Genomic DNA, 25429 nt, shown 5'->3' with positions numbered 1-25429 from the left:
GGTTGGTCATAACCCTCCTTCCAAGGAGTAAGCGTCTTTTAATTTCATGGCTGCAATCACCATCTGCCTGGTGGTTATACTTAATGCCTATTATGTATATGTGCTCAGTCACTCAGTCGCAACCGAATCTTTGGGACCCTATGGACTGTAGCCCTCCAGGCTCCTCTGTCCATGAAATTTTCCAGGCTAGCATACTTAAAGTGGGTTGCCATTTTCTTCTCCAGGGAATCTTCCTAACCCAGGTATCAAACCAGCATCTCTTGCATCTCCTGCATTGGCAGGTGGATTGTTTATCACTGTGCCACCTTGGAAGCCCTAATGCTTATTGTGCAACACGTATTTTTAAGATTTTTTCAACTATGTCTTATGCAGATTTTTTAGGTAAGAGTTCCACATGCAAAGAAACAAAAAATAAAAGGGCATTTTGGGCAATGGACCTGGTATGTACCAAGACACTGGAATATGCAGTAGCACAGAATATTCCAGTAAATACTAGGTGATTTATTATAGCTGGAATGTAGAATATATACTGGGAATGTGAGAAAAGTAAGAATCAGATCACGACAGAATGTGTAACTTATGCTATATCCCACTTGCCCCAGCCTTTACTGTAAGAAGTCATCAAAGAAATCAGATAGGAAAGATTTATTGTATTAGTTAGAATCAACTTTGATGTAAATTCTCTAGGTTTTTTTCATTTTTTTAGATCTTATTTTGTATATGCTTATAAAGTTCTTATCATATTCATACCACACAGTCTTCTTTTCTTAACCTAGTATGTATCGTTCCTATTCTCAATTTGTATAACACATATGTACATACACATACATAGAGAGGAATTGTTCATTGCTTTAAAAGATGGGATTACATACACACACACATACATACATACCTACACACCTTCACCTTGCATTTCTGACCCTTCAATACCTTGTAGAAATAGCTCTAATTCATTTTTTTAAAGACTGCAATATTGTGTAGTATGAGATACCAAAGTTTATTTAACTATTCCCCTATTTGTAGACTTTCATCTTGTTTCCACTTTCTTTATATTTTTAGTGAAGTATATCTAAATTAAACTTTATGTTTATCTGACTAAATTTCACTATAGCTTAGTATAACCCACCATAAACTCTTAAACAATTCGTGTAGTCTGGATATATAAGATAAAAGTAAACTTATTGTGATAATTTCTTCTGATACTAGCTCATATCCTCTGCTTGCTACCAAACTGGTGAATATTTAGTTGTTCCAAGTAGTAATATTGTAGTAATATAACATCGTAAAGCTTGAAATAGATCCATTTGATGACTCACACTTAAGTTTTAGTGATACCTTATATATTAAATGTAGGGAAATAACAATAATATTTTCCAAACTAAGATGTTAATAGGAATTTTATGACAGAAGTGTCACAAGGTCAGATTATTTGGGAAAATACACTGGGTTGAACTCGATTCTTCAGATGTTTGCATTTCTGTAGGAGTGTATTATTCCATGAAATGCCATTGGTAAAGAGTGTTCTACATTATTCTAAGATGATATATAAACATCTGAATTGTGTTCAGACATATGGATAAATTCTCAAAGGCCATTTTTGTGCACCATTTTGATAGACCTATACTATTCGTGCCACAGTAGTACAGCTCTGCAAAAGATGACCCACTCAGATCACTGCTAATATGTCTAGCTGTTATTCCCACTACTCCTCCCTATATTTAATACATCTATCAGTCACAGAAGCTTGAAATTCACTGATACTGGATTATGAACATTGTAAGGCATACCCAGTACCTTTTTTACCTTCATACTTTTGCAAAATTTTCCTGTTGTGTCTACACATAATCCTCTCTGATTATAGTTCTATATATTAAGATCTCAGTTTTCTTTAAATGCGCCCTTGTTTTTGTAGCTTTCTCCAAGCTATCCAGTGGGATTAAAACTACTCCTTATCTGATCTTCTAATACCACTTTGCCTTTCATTCAATGATTTAATTTCCTACCTTATGATTCACACAGTTATTGTGTGTACATTATAATAGATGTTATGCCATGACCTCTAGTTCCTGCTGTGGAGGAGCTCATAAACCAGCTAAGGAAGCAGATAAATAAACAAATTTGTACAATGTAATGTGGTATGTATTTATAATGATACACAATACTAGTGGTAAAATGATTGACATGAGAAACTATGGACTAGAACGTTGGAGTGTAAATTAGCTTCTATAACTAAGATTTTAGCTTCATTTAAAATTTCCAAGTCTAGAATGGAAGTGGAATGTTGTACTGAATATTGTACATAATTCTCTCTTCCAATAGCTTATATTTGCTCTGAAGACCTGGCTTGTTCATTATTTATTTTGCAGTTTTCTATTATATTTGTCATTCCTATGGAAATATAGAATACATTGAATATAGAGTTGAATTAATTTTTAGAAGCTACCTCAGATATGCAGATGACACCACCCTTATGGCAAAAAGTGAAGAAGAACTAAAAAGCCTCTTGATGAAAGTGAAAGTGGAGAGTGAAAAAGCTGGCTTAAAGCTCAACATTCAGAAAACGAAGATCATGGCATCTGGTCCCATCACTTCTTAGGAAATTGATGGGAAAACAGTGTCAGACTTTATTTCTCTGGACTCCAAAATCACTGCAGATGCTGACTGCAGCCATGAAATTAAAAGACACTTACTCCTTGGAAGGAAAGTTATGACCAACCTAGATAGCATATTGAAAAGCAGAGACATTACTTTGCCATCAAAGGTCCATCTAATCAAGGCTATGGTTTTTCCTGTGGTCATGTATGGATGTGAGAGTTGGACTGTGAAGAAAGCTGAGCGCCGAAGAATTGATGCTTTTGAACTGTGGTGCTGGAGAAGACTCTTGAGAGTCCCTTGGACTGCAAGGAGATCCAACCAGTCCATTCTGAAGGAGATCAGCCCTGGAATTTCTTTGGAGGAAATGATGCTAAAGCTGAAACTCCAGTACTTTGGCCACCTCATGTGAAGAGTTGACTCATTGGAAAAGACTCTGATGCTGGGAGGGATTAGGGGCGGGAGGAGTAGGGGACGACAGAGGATGAGATGGCTGGATGGCATCACTGACTCGATGGACGTGCGTCTGAGTGAACTCCGGGAGTTGGTGATGGACAGGGAGGCCTGACATGCTGTGATTCATGGGGTCGCAAAGAGTTGGACACGACTGAGCGACTGAACTGAACTGAACTGACTGATGTTACTATAGTCAACAAAAGAGTCCAAAATGCAGTACTTTGATGCAAACTGAAAAATGACAGAATGATCCCTGTTCATTTCCAAAGCAAACCATTCAATATCATAGTAATCAAAGTCTCTGCCCCAACCAGTAATGCTGAAGAAGCTGAAGCTGAACGGTTTTTGAAGACCTACAAGATCTTCTAGAACTAACACCCAAAACGGATGTCCTTTTTATTATAGGGTACTGGAATGCAAAAGTCGGAAGTCAAGAAATACCTGGAGTAACAGGCAAATTTGGCCTTAGAGTACAAAACAAAGCAGGTCAATGACTAACAGAGTTTTGCCAAGAGAACGCACTGGTCATAGCAAACACCCTCTTCCAACAACACAAGAGAAGAATCTACACATGGGCATCACCAGATAGTCAATACCAAAATCAGATTGATTATATACTTTGCAGCCAAAAATGGAGAAGCTCTATACAGTCAGCAAAAACAAGACCGGGACCTGACTGTGGCTCAGATCATGAACTCCTTATTGCAAAACTCAGACTTAAATTGAAGAAAGTAGGGAAAATCACTAGACCACTCAGGTATGACCAAAATCAATTACCTTACAGTTATACTGTGGACATGATATATAGATTCAAGGGATCATATCTGATTGACAGAGTGCCTGAAGAACTATGTACAGAGGTTCGTAACATTGTACAGAAGGCAGTGATCAAGACCATCCCCAAGAAAAAAAAATGCAGAAAGGCAAAATGGTTGTCTGAGGAGGCCTTACAAATAGCTGAGAAAACAAAAGACATGAAAGGCAAAGGAGAAAAGGAAAGATATACCCATTTGAATGCAGAGTTCCAAAGAATAGCAAGGAGAGATAAGAAAGCCTTCCTCAGTGATCAATGCAAAGAAATAGAGGAAAACAATAGAATGGGAAAGACTAGAGATCTCTTCAAGAAAAGTAGAGATACCAAGGGAACATTTCATGCAAAGATGGGCACAATAAAAGACAGAAACAGTATGGACCTAACAAAAGAAAAAAGATATTAAGAAGAGATGGCAAGAATACACAGAAGAACTGTACAAAAAACATCTTAATGACACAGATAACCATGATGGTGTGATCACTCACCTAAAGCCAGACATCCTGGAATGCAAAGTCAAGTGGGCCTTAGAATGCATCACTACGAACAAAGGTAGTGGAGGTGATGGAATTCCAGCTGAGCTATTTCAGATCCTAAAAGATGATGCTGTGAAAGTGCTGCACTCAATATGCCAGCAAATCTGGAAAACTCAGCAGTGGCTATAGGACTGGAAAAGTTCAGTTTTCATTCCAATCCCAAAGAAAGGCAATGCCAAAGAATGTTCAAGCTACCGCACAATTGCACTCATATCACACCCTAGCAAAGTAATGCTCAAAATTCTCCAATACAGGCTTCAGCAATACATGAACTCTGAACTTCCAGATGTTCAAGCTGGTTTTAGAAAAGGCAGAGTAACCAGAGATCAAATTGCTTATTTAACTTCTATGCAGAGTACATCATGGGAAACGCTGGGCTGGATGAAGCACAATCTGGAATCAAGATTTCTGGGAGAAATATCAGTAACCTCAGATATTCAGATGATACCACTCTAATATCAGAAAGCAATGAAGAACTAATGAACCTCTTGATGAAAGTGAAAGAGGAGAGTGAATAACCTGGCTTAAAACTCAACATTCAGAAAACTAAGATCATGGCATCTGGTCCCATCACTTCATGGCAAATAGATGGGGAAACAATGGAAACAGTGACAGGCTTGCTCCTTGGAAGAAAAGTTATGACCAACCTAGACAGCATATTAAAAAGCAGAGATATTACCAACAAAGGTCCGTCTAGTCAACACTATGGTTTTTCCAGTAGTCACGTATGGATGTCATAGTTGAACTATACAGAAAGCTGAGAGCCAAAAAATTGATACTTTTGAACTATGGTGTTGGAGAAGACTCTTGAGAGTCCCTTGGACTTCAGGGAGATCCAACCAGTCCATCCTAAAGAAAATCAGTCCTAAATATTCATTGGAAGGACTGATACTGAAGCTGAAACTCCAGTACTTTGGTCCCCTGATGTGAAGAGCTGACTTATTTGAAGAGACCCTGATTCTGGGAAAGATTGAAAGCAGGAGGAAAAGGGGATGACAGAGAATGAGATGGTTGGATGGTTATCACCAACTCGATGGACATGAGCTTGAGTAAGCCCCAGGAGTTGGTGATAGACAGGGAAGCCTGGCTGCAGTCCATTGGTTGCAAAGAGTGAGATACAACTGAGCAACTGAATTGACTGAACTGACCATACTATTATCAGAAAAAATATTAAAGAAGGTTAAATGGATATGACAACTGAATAAAATGTATGACCCTTGACTAGATCTTGGAATTGGGGAAAGAAGACAGCTATAATTACTAAACAGTTGGAAAATTTAAAATACAGACTTAACAATCTCTATTACATAATCCTTTTAAAATTAGGTGGACTAATCCTATAAATAAAATTATTCATTTATGTGTTTATATTCACCATAATTAGATAGCTATTCAATGTGATAGGCCTGCAGATAACAGAAATTCTTGCAAGTAATAGACCCTAAAAAACAATCTTGGCTTGGCCAAAGCAGTCAGGTGAAGGGTGGTGAGGACCCCACTCACCATCTCAGTCTGGTAGGTTAGCAAAGTATCTAAGCCATCATCTGATACATTTGAGAATCAGGCCATCTTTCTACCAAAGTGTTTACACTTCTAATGAAGCAGAAAAATTCAGAATGCTGGAGTCGATTTGCTGCTTTATGCAGGTTTCAATAAAGTTTGACAAGAAACGGGCACATCAGGAAGCAGGGAAGGGGAAAAAAAGATAGCTTTGCCAAAAAAGCTACTCTCTGTCTGTGGCTGACAATCAGATGATCTGGAGCTTGGCAGGACTGAAGAAGCCAAATTATACGTGTTTTATAATTATCTTATATTTATTTTTGAATAGGTTATTGCACGACATAGAATTTGAGAGGTATACAAAGGCAGTGAAAAATTACCCTTCCAAGTCTTTTCGCCCAGATATCTATTTTCCCTCTCCAAAGGCAGTCCCTGCTACCACTCATGCACTCCTCCAGAAATGTTGAATGTGTCACCACATCTATATCAGTATTTACAGAATGCAGCAGGTTATACATACACTCCGTTCTATACCTTACTTTCTTTAGGTACTATGTTTTGTCAGTTGATCACTTGAGTACATACAGAGCTACATTATTATATATTTTTTTCATAAAGCTTGTACAGTAAAAACTACATCATACATGTATTATGTGAAATAATGAAATGTATATATGACATTGTCTTTAATAACTAAAAAGAATTGCATATATATATATTTAGTAAGATAATGAAACAAACATAGTACATTGTCCGGCCCATGATCGGTGGGCCTGCTTACTTCCTCTAAAGGTTAAACTGTGTGCCCAGTTTTTTATTTTGAAATTTTGATTATCTTGTCCATGTCCTGACTCTTAACAGATTGAGCTCTGTAATATATGGCTCTTAGTTATTGTTACCAGGGCAATAGAGTACCAAACATCCCCCCATGCTGTGAAGAACTCAGGCCTGTGCCATAATAAAAGCATTCAATATAAAATAGATGATATATAAATAGCAATCTCTGAGCAATCTTACTGTGAGACTGAGTATAGGAATTGGTTATGGTAATTTCCCATTTTCTTAAAATAGAAATTCTCATTTTTAAAAAAAAGTATTTGTCTCAAATCTAACAAATGTTAAAAAGAAGAAATTACTCAGTAGATAGTAAAATTAGCAATGTTGATTTCTGGTTAAAGAAGGTAGAGTGAACATATATATTTAACTCCATCCCCTTTCAAAACCACATTAAAATAAAACATAATATTGAATGTTTTATTAAGAAGGATGAAACAAGAAGGGAAAAAGAGAATGGGAGAAGAATGATGGTACCAAAATGTGGAAACTAGATGGCAGAAGGACTACAGCTAAATGACTTAGCAAATCCAAGCAAGTTGAATCTTAAAACCAGCAGTAGGTAAAGCCAGCAAACAGTTCTGTTTGCATGATGGTTTCCAAGAAACTTGGGTATTAGAACCACCCAGAGTTACAGAAGCAGGTTAAAGGGAAAAATAAGAGCAAGCCTGGTTGGAAGTCTATTTAGGACATTTCTCTTGCATTCTTGTTCTGTCATCTGCAAGTGGACAAGTACCTCTCCACCCATCATCCTAGCAAAAGACAATGTTCATTCTTTGGTAAATCAGAAGGTTCCCAAATGGGGAAATTTGGAAAATTCTAGTTGGCAGAGTACTTTACCAAAAACAGACCAGACTGATATTTTATACTCTTACTATGAAACCCAAGTTCAGTTGAGTTCAGTCACTCAGTCATGTCCAAGTCTTTGTGACCCCATGAACCACAGCACACCAGGCCTCCCTATCCATCACCAACTACTGGAGTCTACCCAAACCCATGTCCATTGAGTCAGTGATGCCATGCAACCATCTCATCTTCTGTCGTCCCCTTCTCCTCCTGCCCTCAATCCTTCCCAGCATCAGGGTCTTTTCAAATGAGTCAGCTCTTCGCATCAGGTGGCCAAAGTATTGGAGTTTCAACATCAGTCCTTCCAGTGAACACCCAGGACTGATCTCCTTTAGGATGGACTGGTTGGATCTCCTTGCAATCCAAGGGATGCTCAAGAGTCTTCTCCAACACCGCAGTTCAAAAGCATCAATTCTTCAGCGCTCAGCTGTCTTTATAGTCCAACTCTCACATCCATACATGACCACTAGAAAAACCATAGCCTTGACTAGACGGACCTTTTTGGCAAAGTAATGTCTCTACTTTTTAATATGCTGTCTAGGTTGGTCTTAAGTTTCCTTCCAAGAAGTAAGCGTCTTTTTACTTCATAGCTGCAATCACCATCTGCAGTGATTTTGAAGCCCAAAAAACTAAAGTCAGCCACTGTTTCTACTGTTTCGCTATTTGCCATGAAGTGATGGGACCAGATGCCGTGATCTTAGTTTTCTGAATGTTGAGCTTTAAGCCAACTTTTTCACTCTCCTCTTTCACTTTCATCAAGAGGCTCTTTAGTTCTTCTTCACTTTCTGCCATAAGGGTGGTGTCATCTGCATATCTGAAGTTATTGATATTTCTCCCGGCAATCTTGATTCCAGCTTGTGCTTCCTCCAGCCCAGCATTTCTCATGATGTACTCTGCATATAAGTTAAATAAGTAGGGTGACAATATACAGCCCAAGTCCTTAACTATTTTGTTTGTAAAATGCTAGTAACACTAGGCAGAAGATTGAAAGATTCTTTTTTGGAGAATCTAACTGGATTAAAAAGAAGGCTCTCAATAAATTGATATTGGGGGTTACTGAACAAAACAGCATAGTCAGTTCTATGAAATCCATAGTCATCAAGCCCCAGTCATGTGTTATCTATAATCCTCCTTTCTTACCTCCTTAAAAGAGAGTTGTGGGAAATTAATAGGTTAATCAAGAGGTAGAAATATAGTCATTTATTTAGAGATATTCTTCTTCATAAATGCCAAAAGAAATACCTAAAATCAGTTGAAAATGATTGCTTCTGGATATTGGAAAAATGGTTAAAAAAAATGAGTCTTATAGGTCTACTTGATTTTTTAAACCATCTGCATGTGTAAATTTAAAACCAAATAGCATGATATTAACATTAACAATGATCTGTAAAAACTTAGCAACTAACATATATACACTACTGTGTGTAAAATAGAAGGCTAGTGGGAAGCTGATGTAAGAGCACAGAGAGCTCAATTCAGTGCTCTGTGATGACCTAGAGGAGTGGGTGGAGGTGGTGGGAGGGAGCTCAAAAGGAAGGGGATATATGTATACTTAGAGCTGATTCCATTTTGTAATTCATCCAGCCCAGCATTTTGGATGATGTACTCTGCATATAAATTAAATAAGAGAAGTGACAACATACAGCCTTGTTGTACTCCATTCCCAATTTTAAACTAGTCAGTTGTTCATGAATCACAAGCTGGAATCACAGTTACTGGGAGAAATATCACAACCTCAGATATGCAGATGCAGATGATACCACTCTAATGAAAGAAAGTGGAGAGGAACTAAAGAGCCTCTTGATGAGGGTGAAAGAGGAAAGTGAAAAAGCTGGCTTGAAACTCAACATTCAAAAAATGAAGATCATGAAATCTGATCCCATCACTTTGTGGCAAATAAAAGGGGAAAAGTAGAAGCAGTGACAGATTTTTTTCCCACCTTGGGCTCCGAAATCACTGTGGACAGTGACTGCAGCCAAGAAATTCAAAGATGCTTGCCCTTTGGAAGGAAAGCTATGACAAATCCAGACAGCGTATTAAAAAGCAGAGACATCACTTTGGTGACAAGGTCTGTATAGTCAAAGCTATGTTTTTTTTTTTCAGTAGTCCTTTACAGATGTTAGAATTGGACCAGAAAAAAAAAAAAAGAATTGGACCAGAAAGAAGGCTGTGCTGGCAGGCATAGCAGATGTTTTTCTGATGTAACACCTGTTTTCTAGAAACTTAGCCAACATTCATATGCAATAACATTTAAGAATTTAAATTTGAATTTTTTTATTTTTAATTGGAGGATAATTGCTTTGCAATATTGTGCTAGTTTCTGTTGTACAACATGAATCAGCTACTGCTTTTGTTTAGTCACTAAGTTGTGTCCGACTCTTTGCAATCCCTTAGACTGTAGCAAGCCAGGCTCCTTTGTCCTCCACAATCTCCCAGTTTGCTCAAATTCATATTCACTGAGTCAGTGATGCTATCTAACCATCTCATCTTGTTGCCCCCTTCTCCTTTAGCCTTTAGTCCTTACCAACCTCAGAGTCTTTTCTGATCAAAGTCAGCTCTTTGCATCAGATGGCCAGAGTATTAGAGCTTCAGCATCAGTCCTTCCAATGTATATTCAGGGTTGATTTCCTTTAGGATTGACTGGTTTGATCTCCTTGCAGTCCAAGGGACTCTCAAGAGTCTTCTCCAGCCATCACAATTCAAAAGCATAAATTCTTTGGCACTCAGACTTCTTTCTAGTCTGATTCTCACATCTGTACACAACTACTGGAAAAACCATATCTTTGACTTTACAGAACTTTCTCAACAAAGGGATGTCTCTGCTTTTTAATACACTGTCTAGACTTATCATAGTTTTCCTTCCAAGGAGCAAGCATCTTTGAACTTCATGGCTGCAGTCACCATCCGTGGTGATTTAGGAGCCTAAGAAAGTAAAATCTGTCACTGTTTCTACTTTTCCCCTTCTATTTGCCATGAAGCAATGGAACTGGATGCCATGATCTTCGTTTTTTGAATGTTGAGTTTCAAGCCAGCTTTTTCACTCTCTTCTTTCACCCTCATCAAGAGGCTCTTTAGTTCCTCTTCACTTTGTTCTATTAGAGTGATAACATCTACATATATGAGGTTGTTGATATTTTTCCTGACAATCTTTATTCCAGTTTGTGATTCATATAGCCCGGCATTTCGCATGATGTACTCTGCATATAAGTTAATTAAACAAGATGACAATATACAGCCTTGTCATATTCCTTCCCAATTTTGAACCAGTCATTTCTTCCATATCTGATTCTAAATGTTGCTTCTTGACCTGCATACAAGTGTTTCAGGAGACAGGAAAGGTGACCTGCTACTCCCATCTCTTTAAGAATTTTCCAAAGTTTGTTGTGATCCAAGGCTTACCTAGTGGCTCATGTCAGTATAGAATCCACCTGAAATGTGGGAAACCCGGATTCGTTCCCTGGGTTGGGAAGATCTCGTGGAGGAGGCATAGCAACCCACTCCAATATTCTTGCTTAGAGAATCCCCATGGACAGAGGAGCCTGGTGGGCTGCAGTCCATGGGGTCACAAAGAGTCAGACACGGATTGACTAAGCACAAGGCTTCCCGGGTGATGCTAGTGGCAAAGAATCCGCCTGCCAGTGCAGGAGACGCAAAAGATGCAGGTTCTGTTCATGCGTTGGGAAGGTCCCCTGGAGAAAGGAATGGCAACCCACTCCAGTATTCTTGTCTGGAAAATCCCATGGACAGAGGACCCTGGAGAGCTACAGTCAATGGGGTCGCTAAGAATCGAACATGACTGAGCTACTACCCACCACAACCACACGGTCAAAGGCTTTAGCAAAGTCAGTGAAGTAGAAGTAGATGTTTTTCTGGAATTCTCTTGATCTCTCCATGATCCAGTGAATGCTGGCAATTTGATCTCTGGTTCCTCTACCTTCTAAATCCAGCCTGTATATTTGGAAGTTCTCTGTTCATGAACTGCTGAAGGATTTTGAGGATACTCTTGCTAGTGTGTGAAATGAGTAGTAAACTATAATCATTTTCATACTTACAAGTAAAACAGCAACTAAAGAAAAATTGAAAAATGGTACCTAGTCCCTATAAGCCAATTTGCTAAACTTATAAAACTCTCTGAAATCAGAATAAGAATTAGAAATAAATGATATCACAAATGACCACAAGGGCTATGAAAATGCATTTGTTTTCTTAAAATACATCCATTTCTTCATGTCTATATCATTAATTTTACTGACAATGCTTTCTTTCTGGCTAAAACAAAAGTAAGTTTTAGCTCAACTCCTGTCTTAATTCTCAGAAATTAAGTGAGTGCAGTTGAAATAAATGCTGCTTTCTGGTATCTGCTCCATCTGATACAGCCTTGGTCTTATCTCCAGACAGGTTCCTTTAGGTAAAGGATCAGATAATTGGGTAATAAGGATAATTTTGGTCTCATCTTTCATTATCAGTACCACTGAGATGGTGACTACAGCCGTGAAATTAAAAGACGCTTACTCCTTGGAAGGAAAGTTATGACCAACCTAGATAGCATATTGAAAAGCAGAGACATTACTTTGCCAACAAAGGTCCATCTAGTCAAGGCTATGGTTTTTCCAGTGGTCATGTATGGATGTGAGAGTTGGACTGTGAAGAAAGCTGAGCGCTGAAGAATTGATGCTTTTGAACTGTGGTGTTGGAGAAGACTCTTGAGAGTCCCTTGGACTGCAAGGAGATCCAACCAGTCCATTCTAAAGGAGATTAGTCCTGGGTGTTCATTGGAAGAACTGATGCTAAAGCTGAAACTCCAATACTTTGGCCACCTCATGCGAAGAGCTGACTCACTGGAAAAGACTCTGATGCTGGGACGGATTGGGGGCAGGAAAAGAAGTGGGCAACAGAGAATGAGATGGCTGGATGGCATCACTGACTAGATGGACATGAGTTTGAGTGAACTCTGGGAGTTGGTGATGGACAGGGAGGCCATGGGGTCGCAAAGAGTTGGACACGACTGAGCGACTGAATTGAACTGAAAGATAACAACAAATATAATAATGAAACAGTTATGAACATGAATGTATACAGTTTTTCATGATGGAAAATACCAAATATGAAATGCAAAAAAAAAATAAATAAAACTGAGTTGTAAAGGCATTTTTTTAGAGAATGAAAGTGATGATATAAGTATACTATTATTTAATTAGAGACAAGTTATAATATCAGGGTCACTTGTAAAAGTTTAATACCAATTAAAAATAGTATTCAATAATTAGGAAACAGTAAAATGTTTAAATTCCAGTCCAACAAAACCAACAACTCTTTTTAATAAACTAAAGTTACAAACTGGGACTATGAATAATCTGGTACTTTATTAAATATAGTCTAAGTCAGTTTTTTCCTTCAAATGGTGATTTTTGGAGGCCAGAAATGCTAGAATTGTTCAAAATATTTTTGGAATTTCTCTTTTGTAGCTGCCTCTGCAATTAACTTTACACCACACAAGACCGCTTGTTTTTGACCCCAAAAGGCATACATAACTTTTGACCCACTAAGCTTAGTTTGAGATGATGACATTTAGTTGGTTTAAGAATTCAGATGAAACCGGTATGTGTATGCAAAACATTTTTATGAACAAAAGTAATTACATATATATTTTCTGAACAGGCAGAACCCATGGAGTAAGTCAACAGATTCAAAGGGCTTCCAGGAAAGAATCAAACAATAATAAAGATTTTGAAATGTTGTTTTTCATCTTCCCTTATAATTAAATCTTAAACTAAGAATAAAATAGCAGTCTGAATATGCAAACATATCAAATTTCAGATTGTGAGAATGAATTTTTTAAACATTCAGTTCAGTTCAGTCACTCAGTCATGTCTGACTTTGTGACCCATGGACTGCAGCATGCCAGGCTTCCCTGGCCATCACCAACTCCCAGAGCTTTACTCAAACTCATGTCCATCGAGTCGGTGATGCCATCCAACCATCTTATCCTCTGTCGTCCCCTTCTCCTCCTGCTTTGAATCTTTCCCAGCATCAGAGTCTCTTCAAATGAGTCAGCTCTTCACATCAGGTGGCCAAAGTATTGGAGTTTCAGCTTCAGTGTCAGTTGTTCCAGTGAATGTTTAGGACTGATTTCCTTTAGGATGGACTGGTTGGATCTCCTTGCCATCCAAGGGACTCTAAAGAGTCTTCTCCAACCACAGTTCAAAAGCATCAATTCTTCGGGGGTCCACTTTCTTTATAGTCCAACTCACACATCCATACATGACTACTGGAAAAACCATAGCTTTGACTAGATGGACCTTTGTTGGTAAAGTAATGTCTCTGCTTTTTAATATGCTGTCTAGATTGGTCATAACTTTTCTTCCAAGGAGCAAGCATCTTAATTTCATGGCTGCAGTCACCATCTGCAGTGATTTTGGAGCCCAAAGAATTAGTCTTTCACTGTTTCCATTGTTTCCCCGTCTATTTGCCATGAAGTGATGAGACCGAATGCCATGATCTTAGCTTTCTGAATGTTGAGTTTTAAGCCAGACTTTCCACTCTCTTCTTTGACCTTCATCAAGAGGCTCTTTAGTTCTTCTTCGCTTTCTGATATAAGGGTGGTATCATCTGCATATCTCAGGTTATTGATGTTTCTCCCGGCAATCTCGATTCCACCTTGTGCTTCATCCAACCCAGCATTTCGCATGATATTCTCTGCATATAAGTTAAATAAGCATGGGGGCAATATAAAGCCTTGACATACTCCTTTCCCAATTTGGAACCAGTCTGTTGTTTCATGTCCAGTTCTAACTGTTGCTTCTTGACCTGTGTACAGATTTCTCCAAAGGCAGGTCATGTGATCTGGTATTCCCATCGCTTGAATTTCCCGAGTGTGTTGTGATCCACACAGTGAAAGATTTGGCATAGTCAATAAAGCAGAAGTAGATGTTTTTCTGGAACTCTCTTGCTTTTTAGATAATCCACCAGATGTTGGAAATTTGATCTCTAGTTCCTATGCCTTTTCTAAATCCAGCTTGAATATCTGGAAGTTCATGGTTCACATACTGTTGAAGCCTGTCTTGGAGAATTTTGAGCATTATTTTGCTGGCATGTGAGATGAGTCCAATTGTGCAGAAGTTTGAGCATTCTTTGGCATTTCCTTTCTTAGGATTCAGAATGAAAACTGACCTTTTCCAGTCTTGTGCCCATGGCTGAGTTTTCCAGATTTGCTGGCATATTGAGTGCAGCACTTTCACAGCATCATCTTTAAGGATCTGAAATAGCTCAGCTGGAATTCCATCACTTCTACTAGCTTTGTTCATAGTGATACTTCGTAAGGCTCACTTGACTTTGCATTCCAGGATGTCTGGCTTTAAGTGAATGATCACACCAAAATGGTTTTCTGGGTCACGAAGATCTTTTTTGTATAGTTCTTCTGTGTATTCTTGCCACCTCTTCTTAATATCCTTCTGCTTTTGTTAATAAAGATCATTCTGTTATTAAAGGACCATTTCTGTCCTTTATTGAGCCCATCTTTGCTTGAAATAGTCCTTTGGTGTCTCTAATTTTCTTGAAGAGATTTCCAATCTTTCCCATTCTATTGTTTCCTCTGTTTCTTTGCATTGATCACTGAGGAAGGCTTTCTTATCTCTGCTTGCTGTTCTTTGGAACTCTGCATTCAGATGAGTATATCTTTCCTTCACCTCTTTGCCTTTCACATCTTGTCTTTTCTCAGCTATTTGTAAGGCCTCCTCAGACAACCATTTTTCCTTTTTGCATTTCTTTTTCTTGGAGATGGTCTTGATCACTGCCTCCTGTACAATGTCACGAACCTCTGTTTATAATTCTTCAGGCACTAGCATTCCAGGTTCCTATGCAATATTGCTGTTTACCGCATTGGACTTTACTTCCATCACCAGTCACATCCACAACTGAGTGTTGTGTTTACTTTGCCTCCATCTCTTCATTCTTTCTGGAGTTATTTCTCCACTGATCTCCAATAGCATATTGGGTACCTACCAACCTGGGAAGTTCATCTTTCAGTGTCCTATCTTTTTGCCTTTTCATACTGTTCATAGGTTCTCAAGGCAAGAGTATTTAAGTGGTTTACCATTCCCTTCTCCAGTGTACCACATTTTGTCAGAACACCCCACCATGACCTGTCCATCTTGGGTGGCCCTACACAGCATGGCTTACAGTTTCTTTGAGTTAGACAAGGCTGTGGTCCATTTGATCAGATTGGTTAGTTTTCTGTGATTGTGGTTTTCATTCTATCTGCCCTCTGATGGATAAGTGGCTTATGGAAGCTTCCTGATAGGAGACACTAACTGAGGGGGAAACTGGGTCTTGTTCTAATGGTTGGGGCCATGCTCAGTTCAGTTCATGTGTTCAGTCGTGTCCGACTCTTTGCGACCCCATCTCCTTCAGAATGGACTGGTTGGATCTCCTTGCAGTCCAGGGGACTCTCAAGAGTCTTCTCCAGCACCACAGTTCAAAAGCATCAGTTCTTTGGCGCTCAGCTTTCTTCACAGTCCAACTCTCACATCCATACATGACCACTGGAAAAACCATAGCCTTGACTAGACAGACCTTTGTTGACAAAGTAATATCTCTGCTTTTGAATATGTTATCTAGGTTGGTCATAACTTTCCTTCCAAGGAGTAAGTGTCTTTTAATTTCATGGCTGCAGTCACCATCTGCAGTGATTTTGGAGCCCCAAAAAATAGTCTGACACTGTTTCCACTGTTCCCCCTTCTATTTCCCATGAAGTGATGGGACAGGATGCCATGATCTACGTTTTCTGAATGTTGAGCTTTAAGCCAACTTTTTCACTCTCCTCTTTCACTTTCATCAAGAGGCTTTTTAGTTCCTCTTCACTTTCTGCCATAAGGGTGGTGCCATCTGCATATCTGAGGTTATTGATATTTCTCCCAGCAATCTTGATTCCAGCTTGTGCTTCTTCCAGCCCAGCGTTTCTCATGATGTACTCTGCATATAAGTTAAATAAGCAGGGTGACAATATACAGCCTTGATGTACTCCTTTTCCTATTTGGAACCAGTCTGTTGTTCATGTCCAGTTCTAACTGTTGCTTCCTGACCTGCATATAGGTTTCTCAAGAGGCAGGTCAGGTGGTCTGGTATTCCCATCTTTTTCAGAATTTTCCACAGTTTATTGTGATCCACACAGTCAAAGCCTTTGGCAGTCAATAAAGCAGTAATAGATGTTCTTCTGGAACTCTCTTATTTTTTTGATCATCCAGCTGATGTTGGCAATTTGATCTTTGGTTCCTCTGCCTTTTCTAAAACCAGCTTGAATATCTAGAAGTTCATGGTTCATGTATTGCTGAAGCCTGGGCTTGAAGAATTTTGAGCATTACTTTGCTAGTGTGTGAGATAAGTGCAATTGTGCGGTACTTTGAGCATTCTTTGGCATTGCCTTTCTTACAGATTGGAGTGAAAACTGCCATTTTCCAGTTTTGTGGCCACTGCTGAGTTTTCCAAATTTGCTGGCATATTGGGCCATGATCAGTAAATCTTTAATCCAATTTTCTGTTTATGGGTGGAGCTGTGTTCCCTCCCTGTTATTTGACCTGAGGCCAATCTATGATGGAGGTAATGAAGATTATGGTGACCTCCTTCCAAATGTCCCATGCAGGTGCTGCTGCACACAATGCCCCTAACCCTGCAGCAGGCCACTGCCTACCCACACCTCTGCCAGACACTCCTGGACACTCACGGGCAAGTCTGAGTCAGTCTCTTGTGGGGTCACTGCCCCTTTCTCCTGGGTCCTGGTGTGCACAAGGTTTTTTCTTATGCCCTCCAAGAGTCTGTTTCCCAGTCCTGTGTAAGTTCTTGCGGCTCTATGGTTAGGTTAATGGTGACCTCCTCCAAGAGGGCTTATGTCATACCCAGGTCTACTGCACCCAGAGCCCCTGCTCTGCAGTAGTCCACTGCTGACCCGTACCTCCACAGGAGACACTCAGACACAGTTCTGTCTCAGTCTCTGGTATCCCCACAAGAGACTGACCCAGACTTGCCCGTGTGTGTCCAGGAGTCTCCAGCGGAGACATGGGTCAGCAGTGGCCTGCTGTAGGGTTGGGAGACTGAATGCAGCAGTGCCTGCATGGGACCTTTTGAAGGGGGTCACCATTGTCTTAATTACCTCCATCAGTATGGTATCATGTATTAATGAAACTGCTGTCTCGTATAGTTCAAAAACGTCTCTGAAAACAATTTCAGAGACGGATTTTCAAAACTTGTACAAAGTCCATATAAAAAAAAATTTTTTTAATAGGATTTCCCTGGAGGTCCAGTGATTAAGGCTCTATACTTCCAATGCAGGGGACACAGATTTCATTTCTGACTGGGAAAATGCTGGTGTTAGAGCATCTCCCACAGAGGCATGGGTTGGCAGCGGCATGCAGTAGGGATGGGGACACTGGCAGCCACAGTCCCAGAAGGCCTCCTCTTTAGCATCCTTTAATCTAAAAAAAAAAAAAAAATTATCAGCCTTTTTATGTCATGTTGTAGACATATTTTTTAAAAGTCTAGACAAATTGCAGAATGTCCCTTAATTTTCATTTTTCTTACATTTTTAAAAAAATTATTAGGTTCAGATTAAACATTCTTGACAAGAATGCTCCATTGGTAATGCTGTGCCTTCTCAAGGTTTCATATCAATGGAAGAAGAAATTGGTAACAAAGTAGAAAGGCACACTGCTATGATTTGATAGAAGGGCCAATTTGAGTTTTCAATTTCTTTAATTTTACAGTAACCAGGCAATTTCTAAGTGGTCTGTGCTTAAATAGATGAACTATCAGTAAATAATATTTAATCTAGTCCATTGGCTATCATTTTGAAAAATCAAAAAATTCCCCTTTTTAAATTTATTTGTTCCTGTGAGTTTGTAAGTTTGGGTAGCTCTGATAAAATCAAGTTTCTGATTTGCAAATCTGAGGGCCAGGTGGTAATAATATCCACTCATAACTCTGAAATGAGAATTACTGGAGATGCTGAGAGAAGTAAAATATCACTGACAGTAATATGTTCTGTGAATCAACCCCACCCATTTATTTATCTTTAAAACCACAAAAATGATATATAGACTTCCTGGTAGCTCAGCTGGTAAAGAATCTGCCTGCAATGTGGGAGACCAGGGTTCGATCCCTGGGTTGGGAGGATCCCCTGGAGGAGGGCATGGCAACCCCTCCAGTATTCTTGCCTGGAGAATCCCCATGGACAGAGAAGTTTGGCAGGCTATAGCCCATGGGATCGCAAAGAGTCAAACACGACTGAGCGACTAAGCTCACACCTAGCACATAAATGGTATTTACTATTATTATTGTACCGGACAGTGCTGTGTTTAAGAATATTAATCTTTATAATAATCTTTCTACTTTGGTACTATTATCATCCCCTTTTACAGTTGTGGAAACTGAGGCATGGGAAGGATAAATAGCTTTCCCAAGGGCATACAACCAATAAATGATATATCCAACTGTTTCTCTTTGAGATCCCACTTGCAAACAGGCAGCCTATGTAGCTGCAGTGTGTACTTAAGGATGATTTTCTTTCAGCCTCTCCTTTAAATAAATGTGTGTGTCTATGTTATTTCCGTTACAGAGAGAAGAGGTACTCCTTTATAGGGACTCATAAAGGCATAGACCATCTAGAGATTTACTGCCTCCATTACGCTGCTGGGTCTCATAGCACATGTTATGTTTTTATCAGTTTCTCTCCACAAGGTAGGAATTGTTTTCTCTCCATGAATTCTTCACATAATTATAGTTTTCTTGTCTATGAACTTAATTTTTATTAAATCTGAAAAGCATCTGACATCTATAGACTTAAATGCCACACATCTCCAAATAGTAAAGTCATAAAAACACTTCTAAAATATAGTTCTATTATAAAATTAATACCTGTTCATTGTAAAAAATAAAAACAGAAAATGTATAGTAATCCTGCCATCTTGAGATAAGTCCTCTTTGCATTTTCTTTTTTGCCTTTCTAAGTTTATTGATATGTATACTATTATATGTATTTTATATATAATGTACTATTATATACACATGTGTTATTATATGCATATATATATACATATTATGACTAGACATAATAGGATATAAATGCTCTTTGGCCCGAATGCTTCTGTTTTTTAATAACTTATTTACTTATTCATTTATTTTTAGTTGCACTAGGTCTTCTTTCTGTGCTCAGGCTTTCTTTAGTTGCTGCAAGCAAGGGCTACTCTTTGTTGTGGTGCATGGCCTTCTCATTGCAGTGGCTTATCTTGTTGCAGAACACAGGCTCTAGGTGCAGGCTTCTGTATTTGCAACACATAAACTCAGTAGTTGACGGTTTGTGAGCTCTAGGGTGTGTGGACTTCAGTTACTGCGGTGTGCATGATCAGTAGTTATTGCTTGTGGGCCCAGGAGTGTGTGGGCTTCAGTAGTTGTGGCCCATGGCTCAGTAGCTGTGGCGCATGTGCTCAGCGGTTGAGGCTTACAGGCTCTAGAGAGTGGCTCAGTAGTTGTGGCATATGAGCTTTGTTGCTCCACGGCATGTGGGATTTTCTCAGACCAGGGATCAGACCACTTCCCCTCATTGGCAGGTGGAGTCTTCTCCTTGGTACCACCAGTGAAGTCCTAGAATGCTTATATTTTAATTTTTTAATTTAATTTTATATAGTTGATGTACGTCATTGTGTTAGTTCCAAGTGTCCAGCAGAGTGATTCAGTTATGCATATACCTATATCCATTCTTTTTCAGATTCTTCTCCCATATAGGTTATTACAGAATATTTAGTAGAATTTCTTGAACTATATAATAGGTCCTTGTCGATTATCTATTTTATATATAGTAATGTGTATATGTCAATCCAAGTCTCCCAAGGTGTCCCTCATCCCCTTTCTTTCCCCTTTAAATTTATTTTCTACATCTGTAACTCTGTTTTGTAAATAAGTTAATTTGTATCATTTCTTTTAGACTCCACATATAAACAATGTTATATGATATTTGTCCTTTTCTGTCTGACTTATTTTACTCAGTATGACAATCTCTGAGCCCATCCATCTTTCTGCAAATGGCATTATTTTGTGCTTTTTTATGGCTAATATTCCATTGTATATATGTACCATGTCTCCTTTATCCATTCATCTGTTGATGGGCATTTAGGTTGCTTCCATGTGCTGGCTATTGTAAGTAGTGCTGCAATGAACATTGGGGTGCATGTATCTTTTGGAATTACGGTTTTCTCCAGATATATGCCCAGGAGTGGAATTGCTGGATCATATGGTAATGGGTAATGTGTCACTTGTTTGTGATTGAGAAGCTAAACAACAACAACATGATAGCTCTATTTTTAGTTTTTTAAGGACCTCTGTATGTTCTCCATAGTGGCTCTACCAATTTACATTCCCACCAACAGGAAAGAAGGTTTCTCTTTTCTCCAGACCCTTTCCAGCATGCCTTGTTTGTAGGATTTTTGATGACCATTCTGACCAGTGTGAGGTCATATACCTCATTGTGTTTTGATTTGCAGTTCTCTGTCAACTGGTGATATTGAGCATCTTTTCATGTTCTTTTTGGCTATCTCTGTTTCTTCTTTGGAGAAATGTCTGTTCAGGTCTTCTGCCCATTTTTGGATTGAGGGGTTTTTTTGTTTGTTTTTTTTAATTGCACTGCATGAGCTCTTTGTATGTTTTGGAGATTAATCTATTGTTGGTTTGTCTTTTGGGGTTTTTCTTTTTTTTATGTTTTCCTTTGTTGTACAAAAGCTTTTAAGTTTAATTAGATTCCATTTATTTTTGGTTTCATTTTCATTATTTTAGGAGGTGAGACAGAAAAGATATTGCTACAATTTATGTCAAAGAGTGTTCTGCCTATATTTTCCTCTGAGAAAATTTTTTTAATAACATCCAGCCTTACAATTAGGTCTTTAATCCATTTTGAGTTTACTTTTGTGTATGGTATTAGGGAGTATTCTCATTTCATGTTAGCTATCCAGTTTTTCCAGCACCACTTCTTGAAGAAACTATCTTTTCTTTACCATATGTTCTTACCACCTTTGTCATAGATTATTTGACCATAGGTAGGTGTGTTTATCTCTGGGCTTTCTGTTCTGTTTCATTGATCTATACTTCTGTTTTTGTGCCAGTACCATACTGTCTTGATTACTGTAGGTTTGTAGTATAGTCCAAAGTCAGAGAACTTCATGCCTCCAGCTGTGTTTTTCTTTCTCAGGATTGCTTTGTCTATTTGGGGGTGTTTTTGTGTTTTCATGCAAAATAGTAAAATTTTTTCTAGTTCTGTGAAAAATGCCATTGGTGACAGGGGTCCTATTGAATGTGTAGATTGCCTCGGGTAGTATAGGCATTTAGATAATATTGATTCTTCCATCCAAGACATGGCATCATGGCATATCTCTCCCATTTGTGTCATCTTTGATTTGTTTCCTCAATGGCTTATAGTTTTCAGAGTACAAATCTTAAGTAGGTTCCTTTCTAGGTATTTTATTCTTTTTGATGTGATTGTAAATGGGATTGTTTCCTTAATTTCTCTTTTTGCTCTTTCATTATTAGTGTACAGGAATGCAAGGGATTTCTGTGTATTAATTTTGTGTCCTGCAACTGTACCAGATTCATTGATTAGCTCCAGTAGTTTTCTTGTAGCATCTTTAAGATTTTCTATATATAGTATCATGTAATATGCAAACAGTGCCAGTTTTACTTCTTTTCCAATTTGAATTCCTTGTATTTATTTTTCTTCTCTGCTTGCAATGGCTAGGACTTTCAAAACTATGCTGAATAAAAGTAGTGAGAGTAGGCATCCATGTCTTGTTCCTGATCTTAGAGAAAATGCTTTCAGATTTTCACTGTTGACAATTATGTTTGTTGTGGATTTGTTATATATGTGTGTGTCTGTGTGTATGTGGTTTTTATTATGTTGAGGTAGATTTATTATTTACTTATTAGGTTGAGGTAGGTTCCTTCTATGCCCCTCTCTGGAGTTTTTGTCATAAATGGGGGTTGAATTTTGCTGAAAGCTTTTTCTGCATCTCTTGAGATGATCGAATGGTTTTTATTCTTCAATTTGGTAATAGAGTATATCACATTGATTGATTTGTGTAGGTCCATTTCTTCTAAGTTGTCAATTTTATTGGCATATAGTTCCTGGTAATAGTCTCTTATGATCCTTTGTATTTCTTCTTTTCAGTTGTAACTTCTTTTTCATTTCTAATTTTACTGATGTGAGTCCTCTCCCCCTTTTTTTTTTTTAATTTTATTTTATTTTTAAACTTTACATAATTGTATTAGTTTTGCCAAATATCAAAATGAATCCGCCACAGGTATACATGTGTTCCCCATCCTGAACCCTCCTCCCTCCTCCCTCCCCATAGCATCCCTCTGGGTCGTCCCAGTGCACTAGCCCCAAGCATCCAGTATCGTGCATCGAACCTGGACTGGCATCTCATTTCATACATGATATTTTACATGTTTCAATGCCATTCTCCCAAATCTTCCCACCCTCTCCCTCTCCCACAGAGTCCATAAGACTGTTCTATACATCAGTGTCTCTTTTGCTGTCTCGTACACAGGGTTATTGTTACCATCTTTCTAAATTCCATATATATGCGTTAGTATACTGTATTGGTGTTTTTCCTTCTGGCTTACTTCACTCTATATAATAGGCTCCAGTTTCATCCACCGCATTAGGACTGATTCAAATGTATTCTTTTTAATGGCTGAATAATACTCCATTGTGTATATGTACCACTGCTTTCTTATCCATTCATCTGCTGATGGACATCTAGGTTGCTTCCATGTCCTGGCTATTATAAACAGTGCTGTGATGAACATTGGGGTACATATGTCTCTTTCCCTTCTGGTTTCCTCAGTGTGTATGCCCAGCAGTGGGATTGCTGGATCATAAGGCAGTTCTAGTTCCAGTTTTAAGGAATCTCCACACTGTTCTCCATAGTGGCTGTACTAGTTTGCATTCCCACCAACAGTGTAAGAGGGTTCCCTTTTCTCCACACCCTCTCCAGCATTTATTACTTGTAGACTTTTGGATCGCAGCCATTCTGACTGGTGTGAAATGGTACCTCATAGTGGTTTTGATTTGCATTTCTCTGATAATGAGTGATGTTGAGCATCTTTTCATGTGTTTGTTGGCCATCTGTATGTCTTCTTTGGAGAAATGTCTATTTAGATCTTTGGCCCATTTTTTGATTGGGTCATTTATTTTTCTGGAATTGAGCTGTAGGAGTTGCTTGTATATTTTTGAGATTAGTTGTTTGTCGGTTGCTTCATTTGCTATTATTTTCTCCCATTCTGAAGGCTGCCTTTTCACCTTGCTAATAGTTTCCTTTGATGTGCAGAAGCTTTTAAGGTTAATTAGGTCCCATTTGTTTATTTTTGCTTTTATTTCCAATATTCTGGGAGGTGGGTCATAGTGGATCCTGCTGTGATGTATGTCGGAGAGTGTTTTGCCTATGTTCTCCTCTAGGAGTTTTATAGTTTCTGGTCTTACGTTGAGATCTTTAATCCATTTTGAGTTTATTTTCGTGTATGGTGTTAGAAAGTGTTCTATTTCATTCTTTTACAAGTGGTTGACCAGATTTCCCAGCACCACTTGTTAAAGAGATTGTCTTTAATCCATTGTATATTCTTGCCTCCTTTGTCAAAGATAAGGTGTCCATATGTGCGTGGATTTATCTCTGGGCTTTCTATTTTGTTCCATTGATCTATATTTCTGTCTTTGTGCCAGTACCATACTGTCTTGATAACTGTGGCTTTGTAGTAGAGCCTGAAGTCAGGTAGGTTGATTCCTCCAGTTCCATTCTTCTTTCTGAGGATCGCTTTGGCTATTCGAGGTTTTTTGTATTTCCATACAAATTGTGAAATTATTTGTTCTAGCTCTGTGAAGAATACTGTTGGTAGCTTGATAGGGATTGCATTGAATCTATAAATTGCTTTGGGTAGTATACTCATTTTCACTATATTGATTCTTCCAATCCATGAACATGGTATATTTCTCCATGTATTAGTGTCCTCTTTGATTTCTTTCACCAGTGTTTTATAGTTTTCTATATATAGGTCTTTAGTTTCTTTAGGTAGATATATTCCTAAGTATTTTATTCTTTCCGTTGCAATGGTGAGTGGAATTGTTTCCTTAATTTCTCTTTCTGTTTTCTCTGTCCTCTCCCTTTTTTTCTTGATAGCTCTGGCATAAGGTTTATCAATTTCGTTTACCTTCTCAAAGCACCGCTTTTAGTTTCATTGCTCTTTGCTATTGTTTTCTTTGTTTCTATTTTGTTTATTTCTGCTCTGATCTTTCTTATTTCTGTCCTTCTACTAACTTTGGGGTGTTTTCTTCTTCTTCTTCTTCTAGTTGCTCTCAGTGTAAGGTTAGGTTGTTTTTTCAGTGTTTTCCTTGTTTCTTGAGGTAGGCTTGTATTGCCATAAACGTCCCTCTCACCGCTGCTTTTGCTGCATCCCATAGGTTTTGAGTTATCGTGCTTTCATTGTCATTTGTTTCTAGATATTTTTTTATTTCCTCTTTGATTTCTTCACTGACTTCCTGGTCATTCAGGAGAGTATTGCTTAATTTCCATGTGTTTGTGGTTTTCACAGTTTTTCTTTTTTTCTTCTGTAGTAGTGTCTAGTGTTATAGCATTGTGGTTGGGAAAAAATGCTTGATAAAATTTCGTTTTTCTTAAGTTTACCAAGGTTTGATTTGTGGCCCAAGGAATGATCTGTCCTGAAGAATGTTCCATGTGCACTTTAAAAAAAAGTGAAATCTACTGTTTGGGGATGAAATATAAATATAAATTAGATCCATCTTATCCAATGTAGCATTTAAAGCTTG

General features: G+C 38.4%; 1 protein-coding gene across 12 annotated transcripts in view; it reads left to right on the top strand.

Moving 5' to 3' along the window:
• Nucleotides 1-25429, top strand: part of MBD5 (methyl-CpG binding domain protein 5) — a 491908-nt gene that overhangs the window by 312897 nt on the left and 153582 nt on the right. For 11 of the 12 annotated variants that reach the window (XM_070799658.1, XM_070799684.1, XM_070799643.1 and 8 more), the window contains one exon: nt 19181-19302. The exons of the other annotated variant lie outside the window; for it this stretch is intronic. The gene's annotated coding sequence lies outside the window, so the exon portion shown is untranslated. The remainder of the gene's footprint in view (nt 1-19180; nt 19303-25429) is intronic. 12 annotated transcript variants of the gene reach the window in all.

The sequence above is a fragment of the Bos indicus genome, chromosome 2 (assembly GCF_029378745.1).
Source record: "Bos indicus isolate NIAB-ARS_2022 breed Sahiwal x Tharparkar chromosome 2, NIAB-ARS_B.indTharparkar_mat_pri_1.0, whole genome shotgun sequence".
Lineage (NCBI taxonomy): Eukaryota > Metazoa > Chordata > Mammalia > Artiodactyla > Bovidae > Bos > Bos indicus.
Note: the sequence above shows the minus strand (reverse complement) of the source record. Positions and strands in the feature narration are given on the sequence as shown.